This window comes from Pezoporus wallicus, unplaced genomic scaffold (assembly GCF_028554395.1).
Source record: "Pezoporus wallicus isolate ANWC-B61680 ecotype Strahan unplaced genomic scaffold, APGP_CSIRO_Pwel_v1 contig_3324, whole genome shotgun sequence".
Taxonomy (NCBI): Eukaryota; Metazoa; Chordata; class Aves; order Psittaciformes; family Psittacidae; genus Pezoporus; species Pezoporus wallicus.
The window spans coordinates 141,348-167,579 of NW_026643042.1; the positions used below are offsets into that span (position 1 = coordinate 141,348).

At 36.6% G+C, this 26,232-nt stretch overlaps 1 long non-coding RNA gene across 1 annotated transcript in view; it reads left to right on the forward strand.

Annotated features, from left to right (window-relative positions):
* The window catches only part of LOC130592318 (uncharacterized), a 30,663-nt gene extending 5,791 nt beyond the window's left edge, over positions 1–24,872 (forward strand). The window contains exons 2-3 of the long non-coding RNA XR_008970526.1: positions 21,126–21,206; positions 24,732–24,872. This is a non-coding gene — a long non-coding RNA (uncharacterized LOC130592318). The remainder of the gene's footprint in view (positions 1–21,125; positions 21,207–24,731) is intronic.
* The last annotated feature ends 1,360 nt before the right edge of the window (positions 24,873–26,232 follow it).

Genomic DNA, 26,232 nt, shown 5'->3' on the forward strand with positions numbered 1-26,232 from the left:
TTATTATGACTCTTGCCTGGGCCCCAGTGGTAGTTTTTGTTAAGTCAGTTAACCATTGACTACTCTGTACCTACTCGTGATGCAAAAGGTTTGCACTTATTGCTCTTGACAGAGGCAATAATATCTTTTACCATTCTGACACATAAAATATGATTACTCCATAATCAGAATAATATTTCATGACTTGGAGTCTTAAATGGCTTCTCTTTGCGATGTAGTAGCTTTTAAAAGGAAGGTGATCCAGAAAAATGACAAAGAGATGTAAAAAGAGGGCATGAGTGGGGAGACCAGTTTAGTTTATGCCAAAGGCTGGCAGTCACCAAGACTAGGCACTGGAAAGCTGGAGATATGTGAAACTGCTGCCAGCCAGAGCCTCCCTAAGGAGTGGCTGGCTTGATGAGGGCAACTCTTGTTTAGGGGCTAGTGACTTCTTGTTGCTGAGAAAGGTGGCAACAAGCCCAGTGAAAGCCCTTTCTGTCCTTTGCTCCCAACAGGGGACTTAGTAGTGGCTTGTCATGTGACTTACCATAATCCAGGCAAAATCCCCATAGGAAATTAAAATAGATTTTGCTACCATATGCGTTTCTTAGAAAGTGATGCTCCAGATTACTGGTACCAATTCATTCTTTTATTTAATGTTTTAGTCAGATTTCAATGCTTATTTTTCTTGGCGATTGTTTTTGTCATTTAATCAATTCTTATTTCTCAGTATTAGCACTCCTTTAAATAATTCTGGTAGTGTATACTCTATATAAAAAAAGATAGTGTTTCTAAATAATAATGTCTATGAGTAGCCAGTTCTTCTTAATGTAAATTCCAATGTATAATAATAATCAGGAATCTCCAATGTATGGGTTTACCATTATTAAAAGTATTACCACACATAATTAAACCTCAGAGATAAATTAGATCCCTTTTGAACTGTCATCACAGTAGTCTATCATCATTATTTTATGTCATTATAGTCCTAGTTAGTCTTTTATTTGTAATTTAAAAAAAAATATTATTATTATTCAGTTTTAAGGTACTTGAATGTAATAGACCTAATCATACCAGCAAATCAATCTAAATTGTTAATCTGTAGCTCTCTTAAGGTTTTCTGCTTTTTTCACGGTTTGGATATTCTGTAAGGGTGTAGTGCAATACATTGTCCCAAAGATCACTGATTTTAGCTGAGCGTGACAGATAAATGGCAGGCAGTCACACAGTTATTCATGCTCAGTTGTAGTTCTACACTAGGGTATTTCTCTTAAATTCAGTGCAACATTCCAGGAAGTAAGGGACTGTGCAGCACACTTTAACAGATAATTTGCTTTAGCTACCTTTTCTCATGACAAATCTGTTTTTTAGAACAATATTAAGAATCATTTGAGAAAAATGTCTTTCATCTCATTAGATGAAAAATCATCTAATTAAAACCCAGAAACATTCATAAAGTCCTTCTAGTTTCCTTAAAAATAATTTTTTATAAAAAATAAATAAAATAAAAAATACGCAATTGCATCCAGATTACAGTGATTGGTCTAAGTGAGAGAGCTGCCTCTGCTGTAAAATACAGAATGTTAGGATTATTCTCTTCTATGCGAAAGCCCATTTTGAATCTCTATTCCAGTAAACATTTGTACAATAATTCTGCACTATCTTTACATAATCTTAGAAATTGCAAATTAAAACCTTAGTAAGAGAAGTTGACCAAATTGATACAGAAGTTATCTAGGAGGTGGCTAGACTATTCACCTGGGATCTGCAAGCGGAAGAATGCTGCTACATGCATCCGGTTAGCCCAGATTAGATGCCTACTTTTTCATCAAAACCTTAAACTTTTCCCTTTTCTTCTTGTGTAAGTGTAAGAGCAGAACTGGTTGGATGTGACGCCCTGGGCATAAAAAGTATATGGCGTTCAATTCTGCTTTTTAAAGAGTATATTTTTAAAGAGTAAAGGTACTGTAAGTATCTTCAAGAGTTGTTTCATTTGTGTAATTTTAAGAGATGAAGTACCCTTATCTTGATATATAATATCATTACTATGCATATATATAAAACAGGAGGTATTGCTTTTTCTTGGGTGTGAGCACTGTGGATCCAATCTAGATTTCTTAACAGAATATTTCGTTAATGAAAATGCTTCTAGTCAAACTTAAAGTCAAGTTTGTACATGTTTTCATTACTGTAACTCTCAAAATGCTTCATGGTTCTCCAGGCTCTTTCCTGATGATATTGGAAATAGTATGGTCCCCCAAAATGTATTTTTAGCATCTTCTGAATAACTATGAAACACTGAAATATTTTCTGTTGATTTAGATTTTGTATCTCATAGGTCCTGACCCTTCATCAGAAACTTTTAATAGGCAAATGTCTGGGAGTGGTGTTTTTTTAAACAAAATATTAATGAAATGTATGTAGTCTAGAATGAAGTATACTGTTGCCAGATTCAGTAGGAATTGATGTAGGCCCACCTCCCTGAGATAAATTTTTTTCATAACTGATTTCATTTCCCTTGATGAAGAAAGAAATGAAATATACTTTCAGTTGCCATCTGATAGTGAGCCATCTTCTGGATCACACTGCCAGTTTGGTTGTGGGGCACTTAGTCCAGGTGGAATTTCTCCAACTTGCTGGAGTTAAATTGTTGCCAGGATTGTGTCCTGCATATAAATAGAGGAAAAAGTCTGGCTGGCGACTTGATTCTCAAAAAGGTTTTTTTCTTTTTAAACAAATGGCATTTCTGAGAAATTAAACAAAATGTTTCAAGATAAAAGAATGTTAAATATAGCTAGAAATAGGAGAGCCGTATGTAAAGTATATCAGCATTGAAACCATGCACTTAACCTTGGGACTCAACAAGATTTCACGTTTTAAATAAAAATTTAACTTCCTGAAAAGATAAAGTTCATTCATCTTGAGCATAGCCTAGAAAGAAAAGAAGGAAAATATAATCCGTGGAGAAGCCTTTCACTAAGATAAGCGTCTTTGACATAAGAAAAAAAAAAAAAAGGAATATAACACATAAAATTAAGATGGGCCATATCCCTTCATAAAGAACTCTGCTGTTACATTTGTACATCAAAGTAGGAGTGAGGTTATTTTCTGAATGGGTTTTTTGGCTAACAAGTACATTATCTTCCATAACCATTGCCAGAAACGTAAAATTTTAGTTCAGTGGGAAAGAAATTCACCATTTTAGCACTGCTATTTGAAACATTATACAGAGCACAGCCTGCTCTAAGTTCAGTGCAAACGTTACATAAATACACCCACTAGAAACCAGGTTCACTAGAAGGAGTTTATTTGGTTGCTTCTAAATGATAGTGATAAATGTCAACATTTGTGTGTAACACAGTATACATGTGTTTGTGCGACAGTCATCTATGTTCAATTGAATTGATTTTATTTCTTACACAAACTGAGCTTTCATCCTGGAATAAGTTTTCCAGTAATGTAAGGCCAGATCAGGAAATGTGTAAACTGGATCAGTGCCCAAAACCCTAAGTTATACATCTATTCTTGGAAAAACATGAGGACATATTGTCTTAAAAAGAAAGGCATAAATTACAGAACACAAGTTCATTTGAAGTTGCATATTGAGCTACACTATACAAATGCTCATTATGGTACTAACTGTAGCATGTAGGTTCTTTTTTGAAGATAGCTACCTAAATATTCATACACAAACATAATTAAATTTCACTTAGTTATCTGAGCATACGGGCATATTTATTTTATTATGAAGTTTGCTTTATGGTGCTAATAATTTGTAGCTTTCTGTAGCAATGTATTTTTATATTAATGTATAGGCAAAAATTGGAACGTGAAATAAAGTGAAATTCTTTTAATTTGATTTCAAACACATTGAAATGAAGTATGATACACAACCTGATAATTTTCTAAATAAAAATTACTCAAATTGTCAGATGAAAATCCATGAAAAAAGTTTCAATTTACCGAATGAGTGTTGTCTAGAACATTAAGTAGACTGCCTTGACTACATTAACGTACATTACAGAATATATGAGAATCTGTTTGAATGGTAAACATTACTGTTGCTCCTTTTGTACTTTGTCATCATTGTACTTTGTCAGGCTGGCATTTACATTTTTTCTACAAGTTAAAAATATAATGCAAAAATAGAAAGTGAGAGAATATGTAACATAATACTCAACTAGGTGACAAAATAATGATTGATAAACTAATGACAATTCTGCAGAACCACCAAAACTTTAACACTGTATATCAGAAGAAAATCATCCAAGCCAAACCTAGAGCATCAAGAACCTGGTCACACTCTTTCTTGCAGGAGCTTTCCCCTCTGTGTTCAGACATAGCAGACAGTTTGCCAGGACACCTAAAATGTGATAGTAACAAATACAAACTACCAATAATTTTTTTCAAACTGTTAGTGCTTATTCAAACTCAGGATCTGCTTCTTCATATGAGCAAAACAGACAAAAGTTTTCAGATGAAGCTTTACACTTGTAAACAGGATTATATGTTGCTTCCAATATGGCCTCTGTGTGGAGCAAGAACCTCATGGTGCTGTGTCTCAGGCCCTGTGTTCCCATGAATCCTGTTGGGTCCATTTGGATTCTGGAAGAGCTTGTTTCTGTCACGTACCCTTGCAAACCTCTTAGCTTTTCTGCATCTCTGAAGACCCTTCAGGGCCACTGGAATATAGTAGCCATAAAGCCATTAACTTCTCTAGGGATTTTACTGAATTTCATGAAGATCTCAATAAACAGTGTCATGGGTCTCAGTAGGTTGGCAGAATAGAGTGTTCCATATTCAGTGAAGATTTTTTGTGTTCCAGAGGTGCCAGTTCCTGTCATTTTGGACTGTTGACATGCATAAATGCTTTCCAGGTCAAAGTCTAACACATCTTGTTGACTATATCTGAACTTAGTAACAGGTGCCACCCTGACGTACCTTGTACCTGTTGACCATCCAGGCTGTAATAGCACCACAGCAATCCCTGCTCAAATGCTTAGGTCACCTTCTAGTGGGAACATCAAACACATGTGTAGTCAGCTTCAGAGGCTAAGAAATGCTTTTAGTTTCTACACTTTAGACCTGATCAAGCAAACCCTGTTGAATTTACATTGCTTGTTTGAAAGAACAACCAAGCTGTCAACATGTTAACTGTACCTGCATACAAGTTAGTCTGACATCCTTTTAGAAATCAACTTTACCTTTTCCCTTTTGCACTGAGAATTTCATAAACCCTTGTAAAACTGTAGTTATAGTGGGGAAAGTGTGTACTGTGCCATGGACAACAGCCTCTGAGAAACAAGGAAAATTTAAGGAATTAAGGGTATAACAGTCACCAATAAAACCTGCCCTGATACTTAGTATCAAAAATACATTTTGGAAACATGTTCATTATATGCACTAAAAGAAGGGAGCACATATTTGATTTTCTTATTAAGAGCAAAAGTGATATTTTTCAATAATATATTAAGCCATTTGTTAAACTGTTGGGGAATCACTCTCTGAATAAATGCAACATGTTTACATGATGAATGCTTTCTCTAGAGGTTACCCTACATTCTGATCATTGACTTTAACTCTGTTTAACTACTTTGACAAGAGTCTTGCCTGAAGTAACATTTTTAATTAACATTCTTGTTTGTTTATGTCTAGAGATTGAGGGGGAAAATAACTAAAAGCTTTGGAACAGCTATTGAGTCTGCACTTGCTCTAAGCTGGAAGAAAATAATTTTTAGTATATGTTTAAAATTATATAACACGTTTCAGATGTTGGTTCAGATTACTGTTAAAATGGCACTCAAATCTGGGAGTGTTTCTTGCTGGTTTTATCCTTTTAAAAATTTCCACTGTGCTTTTTTTCATCTTTAATTAAATTTCAATTCATTTTATAAAACTAATTAAAGTATTTAAAACAAGAAATTCTATCCATTTGCAAAACTGCAATAAATTGTAACATTTTCACAAAGAAAAAAGCTTTTTTAGAAGTTTTGCGAAATCTTTATCCTGTATTTGTAAGACACTGAAGGGAAAATCATCAGCTGGTATAAGTCACTGTCATTCACTGGAGTCATAAGAGCAATTTTGATTTACAACAGTTTAGAATTTGACCAATAATCTAATTAATATAATCAAAACCATGTACAGACACCAGAATAAACAATACCAAACAGTAAGGCAAGTAAGCTATCTTACAATGAAAATAAAATGAATGTCCCAGGCTTCTTAAATCACTGTTTCATTACATAGCTTTGCTTTCTATCAGCTTTGATCTCCTTCATTTCATTAGAGCAAACTTCTCATTAAAGGCATGAATTTCTTCCTATGAAATTGATCTCACATTCAGCGCTGATATCTAGTGACTTTTTCCAGTTTCAGCTTTAGTCTTTTTATACAGCACTTCAAAAAAAAAAAAAAAATCCAGAAATTATTACATCATAAGTAGAGGAACATATGGCACATCCAAAAGTGAGTACATGATAAATATGTTTCTAATAAATACTTTTGTGCTGAGTAAATTACAGAAGGGAGAAGATAATAAACTACCATCCTGCCATTATTTCCTTTTCTTAGCATGGTAGCAGTTACTAAATTAATTTAATCATAGCCAAGCAGTTGAGGTGCAGTAGCACTTCTTATTACACTGGCCATTATCATCTCACTCTTACCTTGGGCTTTCCTCATCTATTTTGTATCCACCATATCTCTCAGATGCATATGTTGCAAGCATTCTTATTTTATATAAAAAATGGGTGTATTTTACATGTCCCAGCTGGGCCTTGATGTATGATTCTGGCCTTCAAGTTTTGTCAGAAATAAACACTGATTGCAATAATTTCAGAGCAATGGACAAAACTCAGAATAGCCTCAGGATGGAGGCAACTGTGCAAAAATTTTACTTTGCTTAGCTTGCACCTAATCAGAGATGCATAAAGAAACAGAGGCGATAGATAAAAAAGCATGCCCACAACATGCCGATTTTAGCAATTGTTGTACCCAAAGTTAATTCCACAGTATCAGTGCATGGTTTTTTGTTGTTTTGGGGTGTTTGTTTTGGTTTTGGTGGTTTTTTTTGTTTTTTTTTTCTTTTGTGAAGTTATGCCAGCTTGTTTGTGGTATTCACATGTCTTGAGTATTTGGACAAATCAGGACATTTTCAGTGGGCTTCCTTATCTGTCATAAAAGTAGTGAAAGGCCTACATTTTGGCATCTCACAAACTCTGTTTAGGAGTGGCTTCTTATATCTGCGGGCTGGACAAGTGTGGCTTCTGCAAATTCACCATCTCATTGCAGCTTTCTAATTAAAGATCAGCTGCAGGAAACAGTAAATTTGAAAGAGTGATGACAATATTAAAACTTCCTAAGGAAGAATAAGACTATTGAAGATAAGGAGGCAAATATCCTATTAGAATAAACAGAGCTAAATGCTCTATGGTGACTCTAAGGCACTGTGCAATTATTCACAGTGGGCTATAGATGAGAATATGAAAAAGATGAGTGTTATAACATCAAGGGGTATGAATGACAAACAGATGCTAAACAGACAAATGAGCTATGGCTGAAGGAGGCCAGTGCTGTTGTATGCTGAGGGAAGAGAGAGAAAAGGAAGAGGTGGATAAAAAAAATATAGCCCCAGAGAAAACTGAAAACCATGCTGAGAAGTAGTCTGGAGAAGATCACAGGAAACAGCTTATGGAATTAAAAACATTTGGGAAATTACAGCACTTAAGAGGAATTAAATATAAGAAAGTAATGGTCATCTATGAAAACAAACTTCAGAAGGGAAGGGACTGCAGCACAGAACCTGGAGAAGAGCTAGAAAATCAGTAGATATGATCTCAGCATGAATAAAGAGAGACATGCTAAGGACCCGATGCAACATATTAGTCTTCTAGGAAGACCTTTTATGGACAGTTAGAAGTAGACTTCGGCAACAGAAAGCAAAGAAATGTCTGAGAGAGGGAGATATCTGACTGAAGTGATGGTCTTACATCAGTCCCATCATGACTGGAAAGAATGTATATCAGATATAAATAGCATCTAAATTTAAAAGTGGATATAATATGTTTTTCACTGATACTCCTCACTTTGTAAAAGTTGCTGAGATTATATAACCAAATATTAGCATAATTTGCAAAGTAATGTAAAATTACATTGGAAGCAAAATAGTGTAAATATACTTTTTATTTTCCTAATGAATCAACTATATTTATAGTATTATTTTCAGACTTTGATTATTGATGTAAGCCAGTGGAAATATTTGTCAAGTATTCAGATTTAAGAAATGGATACAAATATAGACAAGAAAATGAGTCCATAATGAGAACAGATGTGAAAGACAAAAGATACTATCATGGTTGAGACAAAAATCATATATGGCTTAATCCTGTGGCCATTTACTGTATGTATTTAAAGTCTAATTTTTAGAAATATTGTTGCAGTTGTTCTGCTCAGCAGTGCAACATGTGGCTGATTTAGGAGCTGCATACTTAATGCTTACCTCCTTGCTTATGTCAGTCAGGAGTCTTTTTCTGTGTGCTTGCCAAGTCATCTTTGTACCTAAAATGACATGAAGTTGCCTGGGACAGCAAATTTCAAATTGTTTCCTTTGTACAAATATTTCTGAGGTACAGACTGTAGGAATTAAATACTAAAATCTCATTGAATTGGACAGGAATTAGGCACCTTGGTACCTTTGTACCTCTTGGCCTAGCCCAGAAGTTCACGAACAGGGACTGGGTCAGTCCCTGTTTAATACAGTGCATCCTACCACCAGTGATATGGTAACCAAATTTTAATACCCAGTTTACCTGAATAGAACCTGTTTGTTAATTTGTTAAAAGATATGTGAAACATAATCCCAAAGCTGGTTAGAAAAAAGTAAAGTAGCCTCAGCAGAAGAAAATTTTGCCTCCCAGTTTTCTCAGCTGGTGGGAAAGTAGGTTGAAATCACTTCAGGAGTGGGCTCCAGCCTCTTCATATGCAGAGCCAAAGGCTATTCTAAATTCCACATGGCAATGATAAGGGCAAAGCAAGCTAAGCTTACCTGGCATAACAGAAGTCTCGAGGCAGAGACACAAAGTAATATTTCTTCAGAATCTACTTTAGCAGAAGTTTAGTAAGTGTGCAGCTGGACTGACAAAAGGAAACAAACCAGCAACATTTCTCAAAAAATTGAAGGTAAGACGTGCACACTTATCAGACAGTGTTTATATTCTCTTCCTTTATTTTTCCCTGACCACTTTCCCAACTTATAAGGGTACTCAGCTCTGTCCTAATTGTCCTTCAGAGTTCTGGTAGCAGGGCTATTCAAAGGAGAAGTATAACTGCTTTCTTTAGATGTTCAGCCAGCTTTAGTACAGCTGGAGTCCTGACAGAGCAATATCTGCCTGCCCTAAGGAAGGTGAAGGTTGTTTTACTCCCAGCAGAACATGCTGTTCCACCTTATGCTTCTTCATTATTTTTCTTAAACTGTTACTACATGCAACTTTTTTTTTCTGGGAATTACAGTACTTTTGCCCTCTTAATTCAGAAATCTGAAATGAAAATAACTTAGGCTTTAGGATTTCTACTAGTCATGCTGAGCTTGTGTTCTTTCTCATTCTTAAAGATGTCCTCAAGTCAACAATACTTAAATACTCTATGTTTCAGATTTGGAAGACCTAAAATTATCTTGACCTAGAGATCTAGAACTGTGAACACTCTTATCTCTAGTTAACCTGCAAAAAGATCAGATATTTCTAAACAGAGAATACAAAACTACATAAGCCAGCAACACAACAAATATTACACATTAATTGCATCAGCATAATAAAATGCCATTTTGTTCCTGCGTAGCCTTTTCCCTTCTGAGTGCCTCAAGATGTACTCCAGATTTCCATGAAATCTGCAGCTTAATTCTGTATTGATAATATTGAAAATATTGTTTTTACACATTGCACAGGAAGGTTCACATGTTCTAAACGCTTAAGTGTTGTTAAGTAGAAAAGAGGTAAAGAATAAGAATTTCTAAGCCTTTTGAACGAAGCTTGTTTTGATAACTGCATCTACTTATGATACTGTTCTGTATGGGTTTAATATTATTGAAATACTCCATGGTGATGGACATGTTACAACAGTGTTTCTAAAAGTAATTGTTGTCATTGTGGTACATTAAAATACGGCTAATGCAATATCTACCCCATAAAGTCTGGGGTTCATGAGTCTACAAAGTAATTATTAAGATAATAATATAAAGTTTAGCTTTGATAAATTTTGTTCCATAAAATCAGGTTTTGAAGTAGAAATTTACTAGATTCATCATATAAGTATCTGCCATGCAAAAGTATATTTTCTCTGTCTTTCAGAATTGGCCACAGGTGCCTTTTCTTATCTCTTATGGTTTCCAACACTACGTAAATTCATAGCTCAGAGGAATGGTGTAATCTCCTAATAAGTTGCATGATGTATTGTGGCAGTTTTATCACATCTTAGTTCGAGAGAGGATTTTGTTACTTTTCACAAATATTGTTTTTTTCGACATCATCATAAAACCTCATTCAAATAACATTAAATATCTTTCTTAAAGCTTACCCAGGCACCAGAACTGAGGGGATATGGATACAATGCAATCCTTAGCTCACCCCTATTGTGCAGGAACAGAACAGGAGCTTCAGAGGTGCTGGGGGTCCTGCATATCTCATATGTGCTGTAACAATGAAACAAATTATCAACTGGGCTTAAGGCTCAACTCTGAATTCTTGCCTTTGTAAGTTTGTGTCTCACACATGGAGAGCACTGATTTTGCAGGGTACACAGAGATGCATCCTCTCTGTCTGTGAACAGGATCAGATGGATTATTTTTGAAGTTTGATATCAAGACAGGGATACCTCCTTGTTTGATCTGGCATTTCTGTGAAGTCTGCACAAGGAGGTTGAGTAATATTAAGGTTTTTATACATGTATTAATTAATTTAATAAAGTATTTATACTTATAAAAATGTAATTGTTAATCTCACCCACACAATGCTGTTCTGTTCTGCTTTAAAATATGCTAGTATAGAAAATGCAGTGATGATTATGCAGAATTTAAACCCATCCCAGTTTTAAGATGTACTGAAGAAATTATATTAAGGTCAAATGTGGATATTCAAAGTTACTTCACAGAGGAAGTCTGAAGTAGTAGCCAGTTTTGTAAAATGTTTCAAATGTACTGAATTGGCTGGTAAAAGAAATTATATCATCTGACAGAAGATGTATGAATTTTCACAGCCACAACACTGCAGTCCCACAAGGAGTACAGAGCCAGGTTACATTAGCTGCCATTGAGCTGAATCTGCTTTTGGATAACCTCCATGTGTTTACTCCAAGAGGAAAATACTGTTCAGTGTAACAAGCTAAGCCTTTAGTTGTTCAGAAAATAAATGCTGTATTAAGTTTAATTACTTTAGCCACCTACTGATGATCTGAAAAAAAAATCTTTTAACAAACCAAGTATTCCTTACTAGGCTGTTGTTTGGCTGTGCAATCTTTCACTGTACAGCCATATGGAAGTACTGCGATCAGAGTTTAGATCCTTCATTCTTTAGGCAGGTAATGAAACATAGGAGCAATTTCTTTTACCCTCCCACCTTAAATATTGATTTGGTGACATTATCAGATTTATAAACATGAGCTGAATCTGTCTCTGCCAATACAGAGAAGTGAGCAGAAGGAGAAGATAACATTGCAAATAAAAGAGGCCAAAAATTACAACCAACTCCTGCTTTGACTGAAGTGGCACAAATGGCAGACTTTCAACAAAATGAATAGTTGCAAATCACTGACAGTAAAGCCTAATAAAATGTTTTTTTCTATTTATAAGATTGTTTACAGTTCATGATTGTATTCTGTAAAGCAAACTTGAAAAAATCCTTAGAATATTAAAATATTTTATAAGAATGGCACACTTTTTGGACTACTGTGAAGGAAAACACATGTATGTTCACGGTATATTTAAAAGAACGTCATACAGAAACATGCATGTTAGCATAAGCATCAACAATTAGATGTTCTTGTAAAAGTCAGAGGAATTCTAATCCGTGATTTACAGTTCTAAGACTTTCAAATACAAGTTTCTTAAAGGGTAAAAAAATTGAATGGATACCTTAACCCCTCTTCTTCCTGAAGCAGAAAGATTGAGCATTGTGGGTTTTGTTATGAAGTCGATCCTTGAAATATAGTAAATGTGAACTTAAAGATACCATAACAGTTCCCCTAAGAAATAGGTGCAGGATACCAGCTTATAACTTTAGGGTATGCTTTGCCTCCTTTTTACCATTCTTTTAATGTGCTTTATGACACGTATATAGAACCCACATGGAACCTTTCACAATGTAAGGTTTGCACAATGGGATATTATTAACTGAAAACATGCCTTTTTAAAAATTTTTTAGTATAACTATTGCATTTCAGAAATACAGAAGGAAGCTCTCTTAGATTTGTTATAATTGCAGCTACATGGCAACATTTTCTCAATTTCTTGATAGGGTTCTGCTTTTTTCTTTTTTTCTAGTGAGTGAAACAAAATTGTTGGCCTGTTCACAGAAAAAAAAAAAAAAAGAAAAAAAGAAATCTTTGGTCTCAAGGCTTTTTGTATTCAATTGGGAGGTTGGACTGTGCTCCAACAAACAGAATTATTCAGCAAGTCATTGCCTTCAAGAAGCAATGTGTAACACCTTGTTTTGTTCCTTAGTTCAAAAGGCACTGTCACTGTTGTACACCAGGGTTTTTTTTTTAAAAAAAAAGACTATAATTCATATGCAAACTAAGTGGGGATTCATGATTTCGTAATAAAATGTTGAAACGCTTTGATCATGAGCTGGAAAGTGGTGTGAAACAGTGCTTCAGAAACAGACAGATATTTGTGTAATCAGCCTTTATGTATTGCCAGTTCAGAATAATAATATATAAAACACCCCAACTTACCTCATCTGCCTGGTACAGCCAAGGCATAAATAAGAGAGAACAATGGAATTACTATTACTCACTCACTGAGTCCCAACTACATCACTGTATTCTTTATAATTGCTGGCAAGAAGATTAATGTTTTGTTAAATATCAGAGTAAGGTCACAAGGGGGCTTGCAGGGCTGTCTAAACATCTAGGCTTTAAACTTCCTTCCTTCCTTCCTTCTTTCCTTTTTTCCTTTTTTTTTTACTTTTTTAATTTTAATTTAGTTAATAGGAATTTGTAGCATTTCCTTTAATTATGGTGACTTTTACATTTTTGCATTTGAAAGGCAGCTTCTATTTTTGACAATGCAAAAAAATAAACAAGGGCAGCAATTGTTGCATGGTTGACAAAGCTTAATCACCATATGATAGGAAGATGGTAGTTCTTTTGTGTGTTAGAAATAGACTCAAGTTCCATTTTTTCTGTCATATCTCTGTTCTTTCATGCCTGTTAGTTCTGTATTCAAATTAGGATTTTTTTTCATCGTATTAATGTTATCCTAAGTAACGATGTATTTGGTTTTAAAACAATTTTTAGAAATGTCTGTTAACTTATAGCTCATGATCCACCAACGCAATTAAAGTTCAGGAGAAAGACTCATAGTTTTGTTGAATGAGATTTATACCTTAGGTATGTGCCACCAGACTGAGTCAACTAGCTCCAGTCTCAGAAAACAAATACTTACATTTCTCCTTTGTATAGATAAAACCTTGCAGTTATCAGCCTTTCCCATCATTTGTGGCCTAACTCAGCTATGCAAATAGTCTAAGAAATATTCCATCACAAATTAACTGATTTTTTTTTTTTTTTTTGGTGGGGGGTGAAACTGAAACATCTATCAGATGATAGATTCTGTCAGATGCATATGGTGGAAAAGCTTTGCTTGGGAATGAGTGTTAACATAGGAGATTTCTGGTGAAAGAGCAAGAAAATAATGTAGTCATCTTAATTTTTGCTTAGGTTATTGCCAGTTATTTGCAAATTGCAAATATCTTCCTTATTTGACTAACACTATCCTTCACATTATCCAGGAGCAGTCTGGGCAGAAGCAACCAGTCTCTTACACAAGAATGATAAATGTGGTTTACTGATCTCTCTATGTCCTAACTTTTTAGATCTATGATCTATGCAGTGTATCTTTACTTTGCAGGATTCTCTGCAGCAGGTACTTTTAGCCCTGGAGGTGTTTGGCACCAACATGGCAACTGCTAGCTCAGACCTGGGGGAACATTACATGCTCCCTCTTCCCTTCTTGTAGCACTCAGTAAGATCTCTGAGCCATCACTTCTGGGAACAGAGTGAGGTATTAATGGGATCAATAAAGCAGATAAAGCTTTGTATTAAATATGTATTTCTTGGTATCATTTGCACACCAAATCACCCTTCAGTAAAGAATCGTGAGGGCTCCTTAACAAAATGGCATCATTAGGAATCTGTTAGTGCCTTTTAGAGGAATAGGTCTTTTCTTGATGAGGGGTAACTTTATGTCGTGCTACTGACTTTTATGAGTGGTATCTTCAGTTATCTAATATTAAACAAAAATAAGGACTTCAAAGACAATATATAGACAGCAGTGGTGAAAGTCATATATTTATATTCTACCACTTTGCAGAGAAATAGCAGTGCTGCAGAAAAAAAAACAACTTTATAAGCAGTCTGCAATGCCTGGACAGCTCTTATGGCTGCAGAAAAAAAAAAAAGGTTTAGCAGTCAGAGTTAAAGGAGAGAAGAGATTTAAGAACCCCTGTTCCCGATCCAGTTTAATGTATGACTCTTGCAAAAAGTATTTTATTCTGTCTTACTCAGCTTGCCTGTTTGAAATGAAAAATAATGAAAAACCTGTTCTTATATTCCTAGAGGTCTGTTGCAAAATACTGTGTCAGTAATTATATACCAAACAGGCTCTGAAGTGCTGTTGTAAAAATTCTGTACATTCTTGGTGCTGGAACTGTGAAAACTAGCTATAGAAAGTACAATTTGAGACCTAGATTACCTGAAAATAAGTTTCATCATTGCTTATTATCACAGGTAAGTGTGCCAAGTGGTATTACCACCCAATTATTGACTGAGTACTGGATTTTTTCCCTTATGATTGCAGTCTACTGGAGTCTTAAGGAGCAGGAAAGGAGCCTGGAAAGAATGGGAGTGGATGGGATTTGTAAAACTTAAAAAACCAAAAAATTAGGACCACTTGCAGTCCATTTAATTTGTAAGAATTCTTTATGAACCACCACAATATTGTGAACTAATTACTCCATAATTCAAGTTTGTACTTTTCCCCTGGAGAAATTAATGCTATTCCATTTATGTCAGTCAAGGATCTGGTGAAGTTTTCTCCTTTTAACAACAAGCATAATTAAAGGTATGGACTGGAGGACTTGGCAGTCTTGCACTTATTTTTGTAATAGAAAAATTACTAAATATCAATCAACAAATGTTAAACATAAATCTATCCTGTCTGACACTGTAGGGCTTACAAACAGCCAGAATGTCCAATCAAAAGACGTTTCATGTTTTAACACTGAGCTTGGTTGATTACGTGGTTCTTTTTACAGAGACATCTACAGATCTGCACACTTTGATGTTGCAATTACATATTACCCCATCTGGTCTTGATATGGTTTATCTAGAGAGTGGAGCTGAAGGCCAAGCCTCTGCGGGGAAAATAAATTAAGAAGGAAAACAGCAGGAGAAATAAATGAAGCAGGAAAACAGTTTTAGGGAGCAGATCCAGTTCTGTAGTTCTTTCTTAGAACTGGAAATTAAGACTTTTCCAAGATTTTCAGTCTACTTGCAGAATGTTCAACCCAGTAACACAAATCTCCTCAAATTGGGGTTCCTTACAGCTTTCTCTCTCAGAGATACCTGTGAGGTTTACTTGCCAACTTTTGTCAGCCCAGGTAAGTCTTAAAACTGCCCATTATTAATTGCATATGCTTGGTCATGAAGCTCATCTGTCAAAAGCCTTTTACCTTTCCTCACATTTTCTTCCTTCTTTTGTGCATGTTTCTTTTGTGATGTTTCTGTAAGAATCATGCCTCTGGAACTGTTAATGAGCTTTAACTGGGCAGACAGAGCCTAGGGTTTGCAAATTATCAGAGTAGTTTTGACTAAGCCGAACCTGGGGACAATCAGCTGAGACCCAAAATCCTGAGTTACTGTAGTTCTTTTAATCCTGGCTCTTAGTCCAATTAACTCTTTAAACCAGCTCCTAGAAAACACACTTCTTAGCCATCTTTTCCACTGTGTGGATAGATTTCTTTTTCAATTCTTCTGGGGTGGCAGGAGGCAAGTCAGGCTGTCATTGTAACATCATGGCACTAAGAGTCCCTGAAGGGCAGCTTCAGTCCCTCATACAGCGCATCTCAATCTAATATAAAGAAACTGTGAAGACAAAGTTTTAGCTTAAGTTTTATTTGATGTGTTCAAGATCAGAAAGGAACCTGGTGACCAAGTCAAGGATGGGAGTTGTTTTCTAGACTCTTGTTTCTCAGCTCTAAACATGATACATACCAGCAAAACCACATCTTCATTGTACATGTTGAAATGAAAGATAATGCTTTAGTTGTGAACATTTTTCTATTGACTGAAAATAAGAGTTGGTTACAATTATTGGTACGTGGTGAATGAAAGTATTTTTCAGGGAAATTAAAAAACCCTGGTAGAACATATAGACAACATTCTATAATTTGTAGGTACAGCAGGCAGAGCATTTGTAATAAATGTAAATATGTAGAAGTAGGTATGGTGTGAATAGTAGAAAAATAAAGTGGAAAAAACAACCCTAGCAGTTATTTATTAACATAAAGGCATATAACACATTAAAATTTAAAAAGTCAAAAAAACATTCAGGTTAAGGAACCATAAAAAGTATGAATATGTACAAAAAACAAGAATGTGAAATTAATTAGTCTTGGTTTAAAGGAGATTTTTTTCCAAAGACAGGAGTTCTCATGATTTGTCTTAGGCAGCTATGGGAAACTATATTTCTACTTACTTCTTGATCCATTCAGCTGAACTTACAGTACTTCTTTATCACCTTGTTAATTCAGACAGATATGATGTCATCTCTCACTGCTCTCATCCAGCCTCTCTGGGCTGCAGTTAAGTTAAACCACTGGAAAAGTAAGAAGCACAGAAAAGTGCCATAATTGAAAATAGGTGCATTTTCCAGTTTAACATTCCTGCTATTTGGAACTGAAAACAAAAGTGAATATACAGCTTTGCTCCTGGGAGGACAAGAATTTTCTCTTATAAGTATGTCCATTCTATACAGTTCAAGTCAGTAATCATATTTTAATAAGTACCATCTCTCCATTGTTCCTATTACTTTGAAGCACAAAAATTTTATTATGTCAACATTTTTTCTCAAGTGACTTGGGAACATGTAAGTCATTAAATATCTAGAAGAGGGGGAGACATTATAAATATCAAAGGTAAGAATGAGCAAACTCAGAAATAGAGTGTGCCAGAGGTAGGCATTAAAAAAGAATCTACCTGTGACATCTCAGCCCTGCGAAACCCCATTTTTTCAAGCAGAAGACATCACTGGATTCTGGGATTTAATTTTACCCATTACTTTGTGATAACTGCTGTTGTTTATTTGTAAATATCAACAAAAACCAGAAAGACATTGGCAAGCTTGTTGTGAGTTCAGTGAAGAACCACTGCAGGTGCCTGAGGTTTTGGGACTTGTCCAGCTGGAGAAGGTAAAGTTTTTGGGGGACCTCATAGCAGTCCCCTGTGCCTGCAAGGGGGTTCATGAGGGCATGGAGCCAGGCTCTTCACAGTGATGCATGGTGGGAGGGTGAGAAGCAGCAAGCACAAGGAGGAACAAGAAAGGTTCAGAATGAAAATGAAGAGAAACCTTTTTCCCACTAAGGCAAGCCAAGCAGGGGCATAGGTTGTCCAGAGAGGTTATGCAGTCTTCATCCTTACAGATTTTCAAGATCAAACTGGATAAATCCTGAGTGCTCTTCACTGACCACAGCTGAACCTACTTTGAGCAGGTGGTAGGACTACATGCCTCCTGAGGCCCCGTTCAACCTGAATTATCTCATGATGTGTCATGGTTTAAACCCTAGCCAGACAGCTTGTTCACTCACTCCCAGTGAGTGGTGCCGGGCTGGAAGCAATTGAGGCCCCCTCCCCCGCACCAGCTCTCCTTTTCCCCGCTCCCGGAGGGATGGGGAGGAGGATCGAAAGAGTGCAACTCCCATGGGTTGAGACAAGAACAGTCCAGCAACCAATGTACAACACAAATCACCACCGCTACCACCAACGACAACAATGATAACAGAAAATAACAAGGGAAGAGAATACAATAACACCCGCCGAAAAACGAGTCCAACCCAGAAGCCAGTTACCCCTCCCCAGGCACGACGTGCTGTGGTATGGAATACCCCTTTGGTTAGTTTGTTTCAGGTGTCCTGTCTCTGCTTCCTCCTGGCTTCCCCTCCTCCCTGGCAGAACATGAGCCTCACAAAGTCCTTGGTCAGGGTAAACATGACTTAGCAACAACTGAAAACATCGGTGTTATCAGCACTGTTCCCAGGCTGAAAATCAAAACACAGCACTGCACCAGCTACCAAGAAGGAGAAAAATTGACTGCTACTGCTAAACCCAGGACATGATCCTAAATAGGGAACAAAATTATATTGACCTTACTCGTGAAAAGAGAATATTGAGATTTTAATATTCTGGAAACAGATCATAATTCTGGAGTTAAGAGTAAGATAATTTTCCATTTGAAAGTATGTTACAATATGAGCATCCAAGCTCTACTCATTATATTGCAAAGCAGTCAAAAATCCAGCTACCTCTTCTGAAATGCGATGTCAGGACATGAATTAGCAGGTAAGGTACTTTGATTAGAGGCAATGTTCATGAAAATTGTATAATCAAAAAGTACAGCCTTGAAGATTATGTGCCCGGTAATAGACAGTGATGGTTCCTTGTTTACTGATAAATCTAAATATAAAGGAAGAGTTGCAAAACCTATTAGTAGGCCTCCTGTGAGTGTTTTCTTATTATATTTTTGCATCATTTTATTGATTTCTATACAGATGATTTGCTTTCACAGACACATCTATCTCAGACTCACCTCCAGGGCCAGATTAGGCTGGAAGATGTTGTCAACATGTTGGATCATTGTTCTAGATCAATTATATGGCAGACCAAAGACACAGATTTCAAAAATGGCTACATTACTTAAGACCCTGTGCATCAAAACTAATCTATCTGTAAAAGTCCAGTAAGATTTCAAGTTACATCCTGAAAGACATTAGGCGGCTGCTTTGCAGAATACTTTCATTAGAATTTGAGCACATAAATAACTTTGAAGATCTGTGGGACTTAATTGAAAATATGACTGTAAGATGCTACTGGCAATATCTGTAGTGATATTAATAAAACATTTAGATGAGAAATATATTCTCTTAATTATAAACAAATTAAACAATTTAACGGTAGTGGTTTCTTGGTTAAACATTACATTGCAATAGAAATTCTGAAAAGGAAAAGAGGTACCTGGATGAACATTGTCTGGGTTCTGTTAAGTCACAGCTGCCCTTAGAATCTGATGCTGTGAGTAGATCAGTAGGAATAAAATTTAGTTTTAGTTTCAAGACAGGTTAGACCATTTTCATAATCCGAGGAGCATTCAGAAGGCATAGCGTGACAGGCCCTGAAATACCATAGAGCTCCAACAGTCTAGTTTACAATGTTCATTACATAACTTACAGAATCATAGAATAATAAAATAGAATAATAGAATTATAAAATAGTTAAGGTTGGAAAGCAACTTAAGATCATCTAGTTCCAGCACCCCTGCCATGGGCAGGGGCTCCTTACACTAGACTATATCACCCAAGGCTCTGCCCAGCTTGGCCTTGAACACTTCCAGGGATGGCACATTTACCACTTCCTTGGGCAACCTTTTCCAGTGCCTCACCATTCTCACAGTAAAGAACACCTTCCTTATATCTAACCTCAACTTCCCCTGTTTAGGTTTAAACCCATCAGCCCTTGTCCTACTGCCACAGTCCCTGATGAAGAGTCCCTCTCCAGCATCCTTATAGGGCCCCCTTCAGATACTGAGAGGCTGCTATGAGGTCTCCACGCAGCCTTCTCTTCTCCAGGCTCAACAGCCCCAACTTTCTCAGCCTGTCTTAATACAGGAGGTGCTCATGGCCCCTTGATCATCCTTGTGGCCCTTCTTTGGACTTGTTTCAAAAGCTCCATGTCCTTCTTATGTTAAGGACATCAGAACTGCAAAGAGTGCTCCAACTGAGGTCTCGTGGGAGCAGGGTAGAGGGGCAGGATCACTTCCTTTGACCTGCTGGTCAAGCTCCTTTTAATGCAGCCCAGGATACGGTTGGCTTTCTGGGCTGCAAGTGCACAGTGAAGCCAGCTCATGTTCACTTTCTCATTGACCAACAACTCGAAGTCCTCCTCCGCAGGGCTGCTTTGAACTTCTCCACTCAACCTGTAGCTGTGCCTGTGATTGCCCCTAGCCAGGTGTAGGACCTTGCAATTGGCTTGGTTGAACTTCACAAGTCTGGAATTGGCCCACCTCTCAAGCGTGTCAAGGTCCCTCTGGATGCCATTGCTTCCCTTCAATGTTTCAACTGAACCACATAGGTTCGTTTCATAAGGTCAGACTTTACAACCTAGTTACTACCATAGACAATTCCTTCAGAGATGTTTTATCTATTTCATCTTCCCTTGATGTGAATATGAGAACTTAAAATGCCACAAAACCATACTATTATATGTAGGCCCAAATCAATAATAATTGCATATATTTTCTAAAAAACCCAAACATAATAAAAATAAATAAAAACCAAGCTAACTATTGAGAGAGAAATATAATTATGACTAAGGATAAAAGAAAAAGAAACAAACACCTGGATTATTAACTAGTCAGGGAGTCTCAGCATTCTGAACATTAAATTTTTTTCCTGTCATTCCATATACTCGAAATCCAAAATAACAAGAATTATCAAAACTAAATTGCAATAGGAAACACAGGAATGAACATAAATCAGTTACATGGTACTTACCTTTTTGAGTCATCATACTCTCAATTCAGCTACTTAATAGAAACATTCTTTTGTATCAGAACAAAAAAAAAAAAAAAAAGAAAAAATGCTTTTGTCCTTTTTTCCTCGCAGTTAACAAAAAGACTTTCATGGGAGATGCCTGCCTACACGTGATGAAAGGCTTCAGGCTCTGTGACTTACCATGATAAAAAGGTATGATAGTCAAAAGGAAAAGACTCAAGTAGGTTGTATTGAGTCCAGGTGGTCTGAGAACTTCACTCATGTAACGCTAGTTGAAAATGACTAAGAGAAGCAGCAATGGAAGAAAAAAGTGAGGACAGGAAACCTGGTTGCCTTAGAAATGATACATCTGAAGGCAAGTCTCCAAATTTTCACAGCAATTTCTCATCTGAATTACTCTGTCAGAATTGCCAGGTCTTTATATACTTCCATCACTGGAATTGTGCAAACCTGGGTTTGTATGAAAACGTCTGCTACTTCACATCTAATCTGCATTCCTGCGTGGTGGGTTATCTTTGCAGTAGGAAGCTCACCAAACAAGGGATAGGTGTATGTTACTGGGTGTGCACACTGGAGGGTGCTAGTATTTAGAAAAGAGTGTACTAATTGTGATGGGGTGTTCCCATGTGCAGAAACTGAAATGGAAGATCTGAGGTTTTGTCACCTAGTTGCTGTAGGAGAGCAGCCTGTGACTGTTATTATCTAAGCTAGACAATTTTTTATGCTTATTCGAAAATTTGGAGTCAGATTATGATTTCCATTGCTTTTATAGGTACACATGCTTAATGTACCCATATGCAAGCCTGTATTCTATAGAATTTTCCAGTTAGCATATTTGTCCTTGCCCATATGTGTATTTATTTGTGTTTTACTCAGACTATCTTGAATGTTGTCCGTAACTTAAAGATGATGTGTGTCATTGTCCTGGGCTCAGCAGTAGCAGTCATGTTTTTTTTTCCTTTGTGGTAGCTGGTGCAGTGCTGTGTTTTGACTTCCAGCCTGAGAACAGTGTTGGTGAAGCCGATGTTTTCAGTTGTTGTTAAGTGATGTTTACCCTGACCAAGGACTTTGTGAGGCTCATGCTCTGCCAGGGAGGAGGGGAAGCCGGGAGGAAGCAGAGACGGGGCGCCTGACCCGGGCTATCCAGCGAGGTATTCCATACCACAGCACGTCATGGCCGGGGTGGGGGGTGACTGGGAGTTACCCGGAAGGACACGGGCTTCCGGGTGGAACTCATTTTCTTGGCCGGTGGTATCGTATTCTCTTCCCTTGTTATTTTCCCTTATCATTGTTGTAGTTGATAGTAGCGGTGGTGATTTGTGTACATTGCTTGCTGGACTGTTCTTGTCTCAACCCGCGGGAGTTGCACTTTTTTCGATCCTCCTCCCCGTTCCTCCGGGAGTGGGGAAGGGGAGAACCCCGGGGGGGGGGGGGGAACACACAGACCTCGATTGTTGTCATCTCGGCACCACTCACTGGGAGTGAGTGAACAAGTTGCCTGACTGGGTTTAAACCACGACAGTCATATTAAAAAAAAATGTAGTCAAAGATAATATAGCATATTTCTTCCATTTCTGAGTATATTAATTCTTGCTTACATAACAAAATATACAAAACAAATTGTAAACAAGGTATCAGAATCAGACTATGCATGAATAATGATACATAGTCTCATGTCAGATATAAACAAAAAAATAGTATAACTGCTAATGGGTTTAGGAAATATTTGTCAAAGGAAATTACTCAATTAATAGAACCATATTTTTAAAATAAATTGATTAATTTATCTTTTGTTTCAAGGTAAATCAATACCAATGAATACTGTATTTAGGCCTAAAAGGTATAACTCACACATACTTGTCTGGTTGATGGGAGTTTGACCTTGGCTTTATGACACTTATGTTTGTTGTCTTTAAAAATTCTTTATGGCTTTTATGGCTGCATCTTTACCTACAGTTCTGTTTGTCACTGTACATCTGATTCAAACCTTATCAATGGGGAAAATCTTACTGGCTTCACAGGGCCCTCAGATCAGGCTCTGTTGGTTTGATCCTTTTGCCCATAAAGACTATTGCAAAGCCTCTTCAGACTTCAGTGTCCCTGTTGACCAGGACTTTTGTATATCGTTACATGCATATGGTCATATTTCATTTGTTCATTGGTGTTTCCAACCCTGTTGCATCAGAAATTTTTTTATACATAGTGATAATTTTTAAAAATGCAGTTTCAAAAAAGTTGGGGAGTGGTTTGCTCCTTTGTGCAGTAGTAACATGTAATTTCTTTCTTGACTGTATGTTTCTAAGTTTAATATCAGAGGACTAAACAAAAAGGGATTTTGTTTAGGTTTCAGATTCAGTTTAAGTGTGCGAGTATAGAAATTTTTTTTGCTCAAATGAATAAAGCTCCTTAAGTGTTTGCTGGATTGAGGTTTTAATTTGTAACCCTGATCTGGCTGCATGTACAATTCTAATAAAGTTTAATGAACGTTATTAAAAGTTTATATGCAGGCAAATAGGGTTGTACATTTGGACTAGTCATCACTACCCTCCAAAAGAGAAGTCACTTGAGGTAGCTCCAATTTTCCATTCACAGAAATAGGGGCATCATGAAGGTAAGAAGGAGAATAGTATCCTGTCATCTTCCAAAGAAACCAACAGTATATAGGTTTTTTTAACAGAACCATAAGTGCTTTTGAAAAGTAAAATAAGAAAGAACACTTCCACACAATATTACTTCAAGTTTATACCTGAAATATAATACATTCACTATAATAATATTCAAATTCAGAAGTCTGAGAGTAGAGATGGAGAGATCTGGTCAGTCATCCCTAAAGAAACAGCTCGTTAACACTAGTGTACAGTAAGAAGTAACAAAAAAACTGCAGCTTCCCTGTTTTGCATTAAACGGCCTCCTGTAGCTGTTTCTCAATCACTGACTATTTTCACTCCTCCAATTGAGAAAATATTACAAATACTAGTGAAAGACTCTCACTGAAACTAACTTAGCAGTACAAACCAGTTTATCTTCACCCCTTTATTGCTTTTGCTTATGTTTATCATCCATAACCTGGAACAAAACACTGAGATTCGCTCAACAGAAGTTACTGAAACTCAGGTAGTTACTCCTGTGAACTGGGTTCTACACTTGTGACTTAAGACTGAATGTCTGAGACTAGAGGGTCTGATCTGGAAGGCGGAATCATGTCAGTAAGTTGATTTTTTTTGTTGTTCTTTAAATCTCATTGGTTCCCAGGGAGGCTATTCTATAAAAAAAGTTACTCCTGCACTTGACTCTTTGCCTGAACAGGTATTGTAAACTCTCTGGGGGAGGACCAATGTTTTTTCTTTATTTGTCTGTAAAGTGCCATGTATACCATGCCACTGTATAAATAAATAATAATAATAGAAATAATAAAAGCCATCTAGGGATTAAGCAGGCCTTTTAAAGAGACCAAATGTTCTTCACATAAATCTCAGATCTAATTTGAGCTCTAATAAGCTCCATTTCCTGCTTTGCCAATATTTTTAAGCCGCATTGCAAAAGCTATCTTTTTTTTTATTATTATTTTTTAAACAGGTGTTTTAAGAGGGCCCTAAGGCAAGTATCTAATCAATCTAATGGAATTTTCCACGCAGTTAAGTGTTTTATTCAGCCCAAAACTTTGTCTTTGATTAGACTTACCACCTTCCCTTTTGCCCTTTTACATTATTTTGGCAGGCTCTGCAGGTGTAAAAGCTCCATCTCCACTGCAGCTCCATCATGTGTGAAATAGCCTCACTGTGTGTGCCTGCATAGCTGCTTCTGAGCTGTTGGAGAAAACTTCGGAGCCAGCTCTACAGTTTCAGCCTCAGCTTTGGATCTGCTCATGCTACATTATAGATGTATGAGGACCCTTTGAACAAGGTACTCACGTCTGCTTTTAATTAGCTAATTTGTATCCTGCTAATGACCACTTAGTGCTGAATGCAATCCAGGCTAACTGTCCTACACTATTTGCCTGGAATCTGGAATAGACTTTGTAGCCTTGTTGAACCCTAGTTGCCATACATGTGCTGAGTCTGTGCTAGATTAATTAAAGCTAGCTCATGTATGCCTGTGAGAATTACAACCCTCTTGGATGGCAGTATAGGGTTTTTTCTTTAGAATGTGGCTAGCTCAGGTGCTTTAAATAAACTTTTTTTGCCTTCCACCCTTTTTTTTTTCCAGAGGGAAAATTGGTTTATATCATATGAGGGCATAACTTTTTACATTATGCTTAATATTTACCCACCTCCTGAGGTGTTGTGAGGGTTTTGAAAGTAATATTTATACAGCATTTTGCAGATGAAAAGAATTGCATAAGTGATAATTATTACCTACATTTATTTTCATGCCTCAGTTGAAACATCTTTTTGTCTAAGGTACTTAGTTTTTCTTCTGCTTCTTTTTCTTTTTTTAATTAGTGTGTTATTTAACTTTATATAAGATTTTGGGATATAATTCTGGAGAAGGCAGCTGCTATACAGGTTATATTATACTGTGTCAGATGATTCTTCTCTTTTTTTGTCTTTAATCCCATGATGCTTTTACCAATCCACTTTGCAACCAGAGGTTTATTCATATCAGAAAAGAAAAATAGTTTGACAGCTCAGAAAATCAGCCAAGATTCAGAAGGCCTAAATTTGCTCCATTCTGACACAGGTTTCTTGTCTGACACTGGGAAAAATCACGTAGTTTCTTCATGTCTCAGCTGGCCATCTGTAAAGCAGAAATGGTCTTTCCCTACTGTGTACCTGGGTTTTAGTATTACTTTTCTATATTAAACAGTGTTCATATATGTGATAGGAAAACCAATATACTTCAAAAGATGTTGTTAATCTCCTGTGTGCAGATCATGGGATCTAGTGACCTGCGACATGGATATGGGGCCTGTATTTCAGAAATGCATACTAATTTAACTCTCAATTAACTGGAGTAGTTTCCATTTTCTTCAGAGAGAATCAGGAAACAGTCATTTCAAGATAATTACGCATATCTCCAATGTTTCTGTCGGTGTCTGCTTACAGAAAAGAAGATACATGCAGTTTCTGGATTTGTCCCACAGAAAAAAATATAATGAAGTTGTTTCTGTGAATTTTACTTTGGACACACATTTCTGTGATTTTGTGTCAGATATAAACAGTCATTTCATTCTCCCATCTGGACTCCACTTGCTCTTGCCATGATATGCAAAAGCGTG